Source organism: Dromiciops gliroides, chromosome 2 (genome assembly GCF_019393635.1).
Source record: "Dromiciops gliroides isolate mDroGli1 chromosome 2, mDroGli1.pri, whole genome shotgun sequence".
Lineage (NCBI taxonomy): Eukaryota > Metazoa > Chordata > Mammalia > Microbiotheria > Microbiotheriidae > Dromiciops > Dromiciops gliroides.
In genome coordinates, this window is record NC_057862.1 from 395,506,459 (window position 1) to 395,519,584 (window position 13,126).

The window sequence follows — 13,126 nt, forward strand, 5'->3', positions numbered from 1 at the left end:
AAATGTGGACCTTTCTTTCAGAGAGAAGCTTGGAATCATTAAAAGCACTCTGCAATTTCCTAAATGCAATCCTCCTCCTCCTCCTCCTGTTTAATTCTAGACCCAGCTCATTGTCCATGTGCAGGGTCTATAGTGGGCAGACATAATGATTGCCTAGCTCCAGGGGTTGTTCATTGGACTGCCTACTTCGATCTGAATAATGGGCTTTCTTCATCCACTTGGTTTTTCCCGTGTGAATAATTAGACTACTTTTGTTGAGTGATTATTATTCTCATGAAAGAGGTTTTACAATTCCTTGTTGAATAACAATCATGCCCTAGTGCTTTAGTTCACACACACACACACACACACACACACACACACACCGTTTTCCTCCTAACAACCCCTAAGGTAGAGTATTAGCCTCATTTTTCAGAGGACAAAAATGAGGAAAGGGACTTGTCCAAGCTCACATAGCTAATAAGTGATAGAACCAGGGTGGAAAACTGAAATGTTAAGGTTTTTTCCTCTTTTGGCATTTAAAAAAATACTAAAGTATAAGGAGCCAGCAGACAATTCCAAGTAAAAGGCTCATTATCTAGGCAGGGACAGGCATAACAACCCTGGCCACACATAGTTGTGCGGCTCCCTTCCTTGCTCTTCCTAGTCTTCCCCACCCCCACCCCTGCCCAAGACAAAGTCTTTCTTTGAGGCATATGTAGCACAAGCCCTGGATCTCACTATCCTGACTCCATTTGGGAGCATAAAATCAGGTACCCTAAGTGTGGCCTGCTACATTTCCACTCAGGGTTCTAGATGAGATGCTCAGAGTATCTTTCTCTTTCTATTGCTCATGAGCCCCCATAGTCTATTTCCCCATTGACCAATTAGCATCTTCCCAATATCAATTAACCAATTAACATATTATTTTTTTTTACAAAGGAATATTACAAGAAATAGTGTAGCAAGGATCAGTAGTACAAAAACCTCCCACGTGAGGAGCACTCTCCTCACCCACTCAGTTCCAGAGGAGAGTGGACTCAGACTTGAGGTGGTGGTTACAAAGCTTTCTTCCAAGCAGGTTTACTTCTTGTGGCGACATAGCCAGTGGACAAGGCACCTCAGCTGGCAGGTCAATCCACTGCTATACTTGGTCAAATAGAATGCTCCTCATGGCTGCTTCCTCACTGGGCTCAGCCTTTACAACCACCAGCAGACTCTTCCATGGACATCAATCGCTGGAACTCTAGGGGCTCTTCCAGTCCTTTAGAGTTCACAAAACTGGCACCAGTTCTTGCCTTGCTTGCCACCAGGGTAGAGAGGGAGAACAAGAGAGATAAGGAGGAGAGAGACAGAGAAAGAGGCAGAGACACCGAGAGAGAATTTCTCCACTCTAGTCTTTTATATACATACTCAGTTCTAGCACAGCAACCACCTTAAAGACTATTGGTTACCACCAGTGTAAGCCGTCCTGAGGCAGGGTCTTTTCATTCTGCATTTCCCAAAGCAGGCTCACCAAGCCTTCTTAAAGGTTGGCAGCAGGCAGAACATATTACATAGGCTCTAAAAACGGGGCCCCTCATTGGCCAGTCCCCCCATTACACATACAGTATATTTCCAATGAGATAATAGGAACTGGATATTTCCCTGTTCCCAGGAAGGTTTACCTTTTTAAAAGAAGTCAGACAAGGGCAATGCTTAACCTAAAGGAAAGAGGCACTAACATGGGATTTTAAGACATGGTGACAGGGGGCAGCTAGGTGGTACAGTGGATAAAGCACTGGCCCTGGATTCAGTAGTACCTGAGTTCAAATCTGGCCTCAGACACTTAACACTTACTAGCTGTGTGACCCTGGGCAAGTCACTTACCCCCAATTGCCTCACCAAAAAAAAAAAAAAGACATAGTGACAGATGGAGATATTTTAGAGCAAAAGGCACTTCCTGATATCCCTCACCACCTAAGCACAAGACTAGATAAAGTCAGAATAAAATGCTGTGCTTCTATTATCACAATATAGCCCTTCCCCCACCCCCTCCATCCCTAGTATGTGGACTTTCTTAGTGCCTGGAGCCAGCCCTTTGATTCTCAAGTCCCTAGGGCCATAATCATACCGCTGCCCAGCCCATATCTCCAGAGCTACTCAGCCCCAGTTCCAATGGGCACACTAGCCTGATCATATGAACCACCCTTCCCAAGCTCTCCACAACCTATGGGGATGGCATGCTGGCCCTAGATACTCTGTTTCCTGGCATGGATGCTCCTTCCACCAAATCAGATTGCAACTCTATCCATGTTCTCTTAAGAGACACTTTTCAGCACCGGTCCTGGAGTCAGGAGTACCTAGGTTCAAATCTGGCCTCAGACACTTAACACTTACTAGCTGTGTGACCCTGGGCAAGTCACTTAACCCCAACTGCCTCACTAAAAAAAAAAAAAAAAGAGACACTTTTCATGAGGTACCTTGAGCTCCACCCTAGGCCAGGCTGCTCTGGGTGCGATATTCATGAGAGCCCTTCTCTTTTCCTCCCCTTTATTCAGAGAGCTGGTAGAACTGAAGATGCTTTTCATGAATCACAGGGTCATAAATCTAGAGTTGAAAGGGAGCTTAGAAGGTCATCTAGTCTGATCTCCTTATTTTATAGATGATGGAACTAAGATCAAGATAATTTAAGTGATGCCCAAAGTGACATAAGTAGTAGGTGGCAGAATTTTAATTTGAACCGAGATTCCCCGGCTCCCAATTTGGTGCTCTTTCCAATGTCCTAGATTGTCTCTACCACCACCATCACCATCATCATGATCATCACCATTCTGCTGAGAAGTCATGACCTGGACTTGATGCCAATGAAGTCAAGCTCCAAAAGGCCCTACTGGAAAGTGTTTGATGACAAACCCAGCGGTTCGTGACTACTAGACCACAGCTCCTCGGGAAAACTGTCTACTGAGACATGGATACAGTTGTACTTAGACTTAATGGAGAGAGCACCCACACTAGTGAATTCAGGGATCCTTGAAGTAAGCAATGACAATAATCGCACCTTTTTGCATTTTCCTCACAGCCCTGCAGGGGTTGGTTGTTGTTTGTCCTTCATTTTCAAAGAAGACCAATGATATCAATGGGGTGATGTCTTGACTTGCACGTGAATTAGATTTCAGTGAGGCAGAGTCATACAAAGTGGCCAGCCTCACTATCTTCCAGTCATTGAAGTCCAGTGGCAGGACAAAAGTCAGTAAGACTGGCAATGGCCCTGGATGCAGTGAATAGCCTTGCCATCTTCAACATCTGACCATGATCTAAGCATTCTGCAGTGCCTGCTATAGCTGCCTTCATGGATGTTGGAGAAAATTGTTCTCTTTTACCCATTCCATCAGGGGAAGTCTTCATATGCCTGGGGTAGCCATCCCCCTAACTCACCGATGGATTTGAGGCCCATCAGTTACCTTCAACCCCATGTAGCCCCTCTGCCAAGGGTTTTAATGGGGCGTGGCTGCTGTACCTGCTACAGCTTCATAGAGCCACAGGTGAGAGTTGGGTGACAGGTGGACATCAAAGGTAGATGAGCAGCCCTGAAAAGGGCTCAGCAGCCCTCACACCAGAGGCCCTAGTCTTCCTTGAACCCCCCATTTTGCAAATGGAAGAAGTGAAGTGACTTTCCTAAGGTTACACAGCCAGAAAACAATCAATCAAGCCCCAAACTTCCAATTTCAAGTTTCATATTCTTGTCATAACACAGCTTTCTAAGGATTCATGGGAGGAAAGATTGAGCTGACAAGGGCCATACCAAATAAATAAATAATAGATAGATACATAGATACAAAGATGGATGGATAGATAGATAGAAGAGAGATGATGATGATGATGGATAGATAGATAGATGAGAGATGAGAGAAAGAGAGAGAGAGATTAGCTTTCTCCCTCCCTGTCAGCAAGCTTCATCCAAAAAAATGAAGCTCTAATGGTGGACTTTTAGAATGGGAGAACAGCTATTTTGTGTAATGAAGCAGTTGGCATGGTGGTGGTAACACTTACCAGACTGGGAGTGAGGAGATTAGGATTCTACTCTCCTGCCACTAACTCACTTGCTATTGGAAAGAAACCAGAAAGACAACTGTATGTATGTGACCCTCAAAGACCTTGTTTTTCAATGCTGAATAATTTACACTAACACCAATAATATTATAAATATGTCTATATAGTGCTTTATGATTTCAAAGCACTTTGCAGCCTTTATCTCATTAGATTTTTACTATAGTTCTATGACACTGATAGTGCAAGTAATATCATCCCCATTCTGCAGATGAAGAAACTAAGTCCCAGAAAAAGGAAGTGTGTAGCTAGTTGGTAACAACCAGAATCAAATCCAGGTCTCATAATCTAACCAAGAAAGTACCCTTTCTGCTTTTTTTTAAAGGTGAGTGGGGGAGAAGGGAAGGGAGAAGAACCAGAGCTTTGATTTCATCTAAATGGGAGACTTCCAGTTTCCACTCAAGCAGAACTACTCATCTTCTCTATTTTAGGATGCTACGATCATAAACTCGGAGCTGGATGTGATCTTAGAGTTCATCTGATCCAACCCATTATACAGATGAGAAAAGTCAGATTCTGTGACCGTAAGTGAGTTCTCAAGGGCCACACAACCAGCGACTAGCAGAACCAGGATTCAAACTCAGGGCTTCAGTCTCCAGATCCAAACACTTTCTACTTCTTCCATTCTCTAGTCTTTGAAAGTTGGCTGGGGGCCCTACAAAGTCAAGTGATTTGCCCATAGTCACCCCAGCTAGTCTGTGTCAGAGGAAGTATTTGAACTGAGGTCTTCCTAAAGCCAAGGTCAGCCCTGTAGCTACTACGCCAAGTAGCTTTTCCTACTATTATAAGGAAAACCCTATACAAAAATGTCAGTTGTCCAGAATTAGCTGCAAATGTGCTGTGCCAAAAAGTTGAGCAATTACTTGGGCTAATTATGTTGAAAGACTGTAATGCAGGATATTGCCCTAAAAGCACTTTCAAATGAGCAAAGAGGTCACATTTTTAAAGAATCAATTACATATTTCCATTTTGCTGCAAACACTGAACAAATGTGTTTTACATTCTAATTAGGAATTCAAGAGGGAGCATAATTTTTTTCAGAAATCTACCCAAATGTTCTTTCCATAAGCAGAATTATAGGATGGGTGCCCCGAAAATGACACTATTGATTTTTTTTTAGAAGTCAGTAGACTGGAGCAAAAGGCTGGAAAATAAACTGTGACTTCATCCAAAAGATATTAAAATATAAAATATGCCATTGATTTAGGTGGGTTCTAGCCTTTGAATCTGCTATTGTTCATTATTATAGTAATAGCTCATACCTCTCTAGTACTTTATAGTTAACAAAATGCTATCCTCACAACAACCCTAGGAGGTTGTTAGGTTAATAGAAATATTATTCCCATTTTACAGATAAGGAAACAGAGTTTCAGAGAAGCTAAGTAACTTGCTATTAGTCACATAGCCATTAAGTGGCAGAGCCAGGATTAGAACCTAGTCCTCCTAAATTCAAGTGAGACAATCTTCCCAATCAATACTTATTGATGAATCCTTATTGATTGCTCACCACCAGAAAACTGATCATCATGCAGATTTTATTAGTTTTGGTACCCACACCTCATGAAGACCCTCAGTTGTCTCTGCCCTCTGATTGGAGGGCTAGAGGGCAAAGCAAAAAGTCCCCCCAAAAGTCTTCCCAAAGTCCCTACATACAAAGGGCTAAGAAGCCCAGCCAATTCTTCATTTCCCCCCCAGCTGCACTGCTCAGTTTCTACTCTGCCATCATTATGCCCCTGAAGCTGGTATCCTCCCCCCACTCCCAGATCTTCAGCTTCCTTTTGTGTATTGTCTTCTCCTGTTAGATTATAAATTCCTTGAGGGAAGGGCTGACTTTTCTTTTTATTGTATGTATCCCCAGCACCTAACACAGTACCTAGCACCAGTAGGCACTTAATGTTTATTGTACTGATGATCCAAAAAAGCCCATGAGAACTCATCCTTCCCAAGGCCAAGATGAATCCAAATAGAATCCTAACAGTGCTACAATCAAGGTTAAGGTCAGAGGTAGCTTTCCGTTTTATACAAAGCCTTTCCTAATTCTCCAAAATGTCAGTGTTCCCTTGACTCTATCCCCAAAGTTACTTTGCATCTATTTCTTATTGACTCATCTCAGTACATGTTTGTTCTCTCCAGTAGAATGTAGGCTTCTTGAAGCCAGGGACTGCTTCTTTTGTGTCTTTATATTCTCCTATGTGACCCCTTAGCACATTTATTAAGTGTATGGAATATAGTAGGAACTTAATAAATGATTATTAAATATGAAAGAATTAATGCTAGGAGGGGGAGTAAAAAAATAAACAAGAACAGACCAAAGGTGCCCAGCGGCCCAAGTACGGTATGGTCAGTGTCGCAGGCAGTCCAAAGAGAAAGAGATCTCTGTTGGCTGGGATGGCCAGGCGAGGCTTACTAGAGGAGATGAGACTTGAACTGGGTCTTGAAGGATTGACAAGAAAGAAGCAGTGATCACAAAGAACCTGCATGGTTTCTGCAAGAATAGACCATGCCAGATAAATCTCCTTTCCTCTTTTAAGGGGGTTACTAAACTTCCAGATCAAGAGAGGGCTGCCAATATAGTTTATGTGGAATTTAGCAAAATAGTTAACGGTCTTTTGTGCTATTCTTGTGGAAAAGGTGGAGAGATCTGAGCTAGAATTCAGTACAGTCAGGTGAACTGGGAGCTGTTTGAATAGCTAGTTCTTAAAAGCAGTCTTTAGGGGTTCAATTTCAAAGGAGGTCTCAAGTGGAATACCCTAGAGATCTGTGTTTGACTTTGTGCTATTTAACAGTTTTAGCCAAAAAAGAAAACTTTAATAAAGGCATAGATCTCTGCTTATCTATGTTCTAGCAATAGGAAACTGGAAGAGATAGCCAATGCTATAGATAACATTTGTTTTTTAGTCATTTCAGTCTTGTCAAATTCTTTGTGACCCCATCTAGAATTTTCTTGGGGGGCAGCTAGGTGGCACAGTGGATAAAGCACCGGCCCTGGATTCAGGAGGACCTGAGTTCAAATCTGGCCTCAGACACTTGACACTTACTAGCTGTGTGACCCTGGGCAAGTCACTTAACCCTCATTGCCCCACCAAATATATATAAATGAGCTGGAGCAGGAAATGGCAAACCACTCTAGTATCTTTGCCAAGAAAATACCAAATGGGATCACAAAGAGTCAGACATGACTGAAATGACTGAACAACAATTTGTGTGTTGTTTTTCCCCATGAGATTGTGAGCTCCTTGAGGGCAAGAACTATTTCTGCTCTTCGTAATCCCAATGCTTGTCACAGTGCCGGGCATATAGACTGACTAGGCAGTAGTTTTGACAAAGGTTTGTGGGGTCAACAGTGAGATGTGCCAAGTTTACACTTTTTGAAAAGGGACTAGGGAAGTGATGTTCTTGCTCTACTCAAGTAGCGTTTTGGTAAAATGGGAAGGCCAAGGAGGAGGAGGAGATCGTGCTGAATATTTGTCTTAGAGAAGAAAAGATTTGGGAAGCCATCAGAGCCACCTTCAAGGATTTGCATGAAGTGGGGGCTGTCCTTCAGAAGATGGATTAGACTCATTCTGGTGGCCCCAGCAAGCAGAACTGGAAACAGTAGGGGAAAATTGCAGAAAGGGAGATTCTTTTTTTTAATCATAAAAGTATTTTATTATTTTCCAGTTACATGTCAATATAGTTTTCAACATTTGGTTTTATGAGATTTCTAGTTTCAAATCTTTCTCCCTCCCTCTCCTCCCTCCCCCTCCCCAAGACAGCAAACAATCTGATATAGGTTATATATGCACAATCACATTAAACATATTTCTGCATTAGTCATGCTATGAAAGAAGAATTAGAGTAAAAGGGGGAAAAATAGAAATAGTATAGTTCAATCTGCATCTAGATGCCACAGTTCTTTTTTTCTGGATTTGGAGAGTATTTTCCATCATGAGTCCTTCAGAACTATCTTAGACCATTGTATTGCTGAGAAGAGTCAAGTCTATCATAGTTGATCAACACACAATGTTGTTGATACTGTGTACAATGTTCTCCTGGTTCTGCTCATCTCATTCAGCATCAGTTCATGTAAGTCCTTCCAGGCTTCTCTGAAATCTGCCTGCTCATCATTTCTTACAACACAATAGTATTCCATTACATTCATAAACCACAACTTGTTCAGCATTCCCCAATTGATGGGCATCTCCTCAATTTCCAATTCCTTGCCAACACAAAAAGAGCAGCTATAAATATTTTTGTACATGTGGGTCTTTTTCCCTTTTTTATGATCTCTTTGGGAAAAAGACCTAATAGTGGTATTGCCAGGTCAAAGGGTATGCACAGTTCCATAGCCCTTTGGGTATAGTTCCAAATTGCTCTCCAGAATGGTTGGATCATTTCACAGCTCTACCAACAGTGCATTAGTGTTCCAATTTTTCCACAGCTTCTCCAACATTTATTATTTTCCTTTTTTGTCATATTAGCCAATCTGATAGGTATCAGGTGGTACCTCAGAGTTGTTTTAATTTGCCTTTCTCTAATCAATACTGATTTAGAGCATTTTTTTATATGGCAATGGATAGCTTTGATTTTTTCATCAGAAAACTGCCTGTTCATATCCTTTGATCATTTCTCATTTGGGGAATGACTTGGATTCTTATAAATTTGATTTAGTTCCTGATATATTTTAGAAATGAGGCCTTTATCAGAAATAATGGCTATAAAAATTGTTTCCCAGATTTCTGCCTCCCTTCTAATTTTGGATGCATTGTTTCTGTTTGTATAAAACCTTTTTAATTTAATGTAATCAAAATCATCCATTTTGCATATCATAATATTCTATATCTCTTGTTCATTCATAAACTGTTCTCCTTTCCATAAATCTGAGAGGTAAACTATTCCTTCCTCTCCTAATTTATCTATTATATCACCTTTTGTGTCTAAATTATGTACCCATTTTGACCTTATTTTAGTATAAGGTGTAAGATTTTGTTCTATGCCTAGTTTCTGCTATACTATCTTCAAGTTTTTCCAGCAGTTTTTGTCAAATACTGAGTTTCTATCCCAGAAGCTGGAGTCTTTGGGTTTATCAAACAGTATATTACTAAAATAATTTACTAATGTGTCTCCTGTGCCTAACTTATTCCATTGATCCACCACTCTATTTCTTAGCCAGTACCAAATAGTTTTTTGTTTTGTTTTGGATTTTTTTGCAGGGCAATGAGGGTTAAGTGACTTGCCCAGGGTCATACAGCTAGTAAGTATCAAGTGTCTGAGGCTGGATTTGAACTCAGGTCCTCCTGAATCCAAGGCCAGTGCTTTATCCACTGTGCCACCTAGCTGCCCCTGAGCCACGTAGCTGCTCCCAAATAGTTTTGTTGTTGTTATTTTTTAGTGAGGCAATTGGGGTTAAGTGACTTGCCCAGGGTCACACAGCTAGTAAGTGTTAAGTGTCTGAGGTCAGATTTGAACTCAGGTACTCCTGACTCCAGGGCCGGTGCTCTATCCACTGTGCCACCTAGCTGCCCCTCCCCCAAATAGTTTTGATGAGTGCCGCTTTATAGTAAAGTTTCAGATTTGGTACAGCTAGCCCACCTTCCTGTGCATTTTTAGAAAGGGAGGCTTTAGCTGGATTTCATTAGGAAAACCTTCCTAATGTCAGAGCTACACCAAAGTGGAATGGGATGCCCCGGACCAAGTGCCTCTCACTGGAGGGCTTTGAACAAAGGCAGGACAGACATGTGTCCTGAGTGCTGGTTATAGGAGGGTCCTTGTCCACTTGTGGGCTAGACAGCCTCTAAGGTCTCTTCTAATGCTAAGATTCTATGATACAATCAAGTAAGTCAATAAATAGTTTATTAAATGCGTACTATGTGCCAGGCACTACCCTAGGAACTTTACAAATATCATCTCTTGTGTTACTGGAATGAATCTGAATTACTAGTGGACTATAATGAGAGCCAATGCTGCCCCCTGGTGGGGATTTCTTGGTAATTACAAGCTGGATCCACCTGAATGAATCTGGGCTTTGAAGAGCTTCCTGGCTGAATCTGGGCTTTGAAGAGCTTCCTGGCTGATTGACCTCTTACTCTAGTACCCTGCTGGACTAAACCTTAGCTACCTGTGCCCAGAGCAAGGACCACAGGCATTTTTTCTTAGGAGCAGAAGGGACAGCTGTGAGATAGCATGATGTACTGAAAAGAAAACGCTGGTTCTGGTCCTAGCTTTGCCATTAATTCCTTCTGTGACCTTGGGCAAGTCACTTCTATCTCAGCCTCAATTTTCTCATCTGTAAAAATAATAGGGGCAGCTAGGTGGCACAGTGGATAGAGCACCGGCCCTGGATTCAGGAGGACCTGAGTTCAAATCTTGCCTCAGACACTTAACAATTACTAGCTGTGTGACCCTGGGCAAGTCAATTGCCCACCAATTGCCTCACCAATAATAATAATAATAATAATAATAATAATAATAAAGCAGCTAGAGAATCAGTTTTTATACACCATTTGCTATTTTTATCTTTACCTAAACACTTTACCTGATATAAGAATCTTAAAAAAAAATCCATGAGGGTCTAACTTGTAAAATGAACTCTTTTTGGGGGCAGCTAGATGGCTCAGTGGATAGAGCACCAGCCCTGGACTCAGGAGTACCTGAGTTCAAATCCGGCATCAGACACTTACTAGCTGTGTGACCCTGGGCAAGTCACTTAACCCCAATTGCCCCGCAAAAAAAAAAAAAAGACAAAAAAAGAAAATGAACTCTTTTGTCTTTTAAAATAAATCAGATACTTTAAAATGGGGAAATAATTTCTTTAAAATTATTAAAACAATTTTATGTGTTAAATTCTTTTTTGTTGTTTTGTTTTGGGTTTTTTTGCGGGGCAATGGGGATTAAGTGACTTGCCCAGGGTCACACAGCTAGTAAGTGTCAAGTGTCTGAAGCCGGATTTGAACTCAGGTACTCCTGAATCCAGGGCAGGTGCTTTATCCACTGCACCACCTAGCTACCCCCATGTTAAATTCTTAATCTAGTTTTAAGAACTTATTACTAATATATACTCACAGCCTGAATTTCCATATGAGATACATTTGGAAGCCAATCATATACATATGTACTTAGTTCTTAGAGAAAAAAAATCTAATTCTGTTGCTTTCTCAGAATTTATTATTTCATTTAACTAGAAAACTCTTGCATTACATTTTTGTCTTATTATTTTGCCTACTTGCCCTTTTAGGAGGATATCACCCCTATATTATGTCTACAAATACAGATAAAAATTGCAAGATTTTTTATACTTGCATCCTATAATAGTAACTCAGAGATGTTCCAGTATCAATATGTTAATTAAGATTTTTAGTGTTGTACTCTAAAATCTTCTACTGCTCACCTGCCCTGATTATAGAAATTTGCTATGAAAAGAAAAGGAAGGACATAGCTATAACAATGTTGACTTGTCTTCTCAAGGGCACAGACTGACTGACATATACCATAACAGGGGAAAAAAACTCCCTTTGTTTGATTCCAGGCACAAGTCATATCTGACCTTCAATCATGTAGTTTGAGATTAAACAGGTGGAGAAATTTCTTGTTTTGAAAGGAAATAGCACAATGGGGGAAACTGAGTCAAGGGATCTTGCCTTGTGCCATGCAAAAGTCATCCTCAAAATTTCTCCGAGGCACAGACATCTACCTTTAGCACATATCATTTTCTACTATCAGCTTCATGGCAATTCAGACAATCATCCCTGTAATCAAAACTCAAAATAATAGTAAATTATTGTCCCAAGAGTTTTTTTACCTCAAATAGCAAAATTTCACTAAACAACAGCTTAGGGCTTGAATATCTTTACTTATGTTTCCTAAACAGTTAACATTTCATTTATCCTTTACTTATAAATTGAAGCTAACCTCATTTTGGGATTTCAGACATATGGCAAATTTCAGATAGTTGATTCATATTAATATATGGAAGTTACATCTTTAAACCACACTATATATTTTCATTATTTTTATAAGTGATAGCCCAAAATTTCAAATGAAAATTCAATCTCTATTATATTAAACATTATTATTATCTGTTTTAAAACAAAATATGCCCCATTAAATATATAAAATTTTCAAATCTCTGTTTTTCACATTCTTTTAAAATTAGATTCATAGTCTAATAGCATCCACATTTTTAAAAGGAGAAGAAGTTGTAGAGGGCTTTGCACACCAGGATGAAAAGTTTGACCCTTCTCCTTTTATAAGAAACCACTGAGGGTGTCTGAAAAAAAGGTGTAACATGATAGAAGCAATGAAAGCCTTTAAGGAGATATGTGCAGGATGGATCAAAGGGAGGAACATGGCATAGTAGAAAGTGTGCTGAACCTGGTCAGGAGACCTGGGTTTGAATCTCACCTCAGGCACGAGATACCACAGCCCTGTGAGTTAGGTACTATGAGTACTACAGTATTTTCCCCATTTTACAGATGAGAACAATAGTATCTACACTACCTACCTCCAAAGGCTTTGTAAATCTTAAAGTACAATGGGAATTTGAGTTATCATTCTTATTATACTAGAAGGAATTCCTATTGACTTCTGAGATTCCTTCCAACTCTGCCATTTTCTAGTCATATCTCTTTCCTCAGTGACAGTTTTGTCATGGACTAGAGCCAAAGATAGAACAAAGAAGGAAACCCAGGTTGGAGCACTGGTCAGCAGTGGAGCACCTTCCCTGGTCTTCTCAGAGAGAACAAGGGTTAGGGCTTCTGGTCTTGGGCTTTCCCCTCCCTCAGAAAGAACAGACACCCAAAATCTGTTGCCCCAGACAATTTAAGCCAGGCAGCCTCGCTGTGGAAGTGGATATGATTGAAGCAGCTGTGGAGGGAGCTGACTGGCCCCCACATGTTCAGCCCAACAGTTCAGTCCTGCTTTAGAAAGACCAGAACCCTTGTCCCAGAAGCAGGATTTGTCTATTGTTTTGATGTTGTTGTGCTGATGCATGCAAACCAGAAGCAAGTGACTCAAGAGACCCTCACTCCAGGTGCTAAAAATAAAGGAATTAGAGCAACCTGCTACAATTATATTCAAGTCC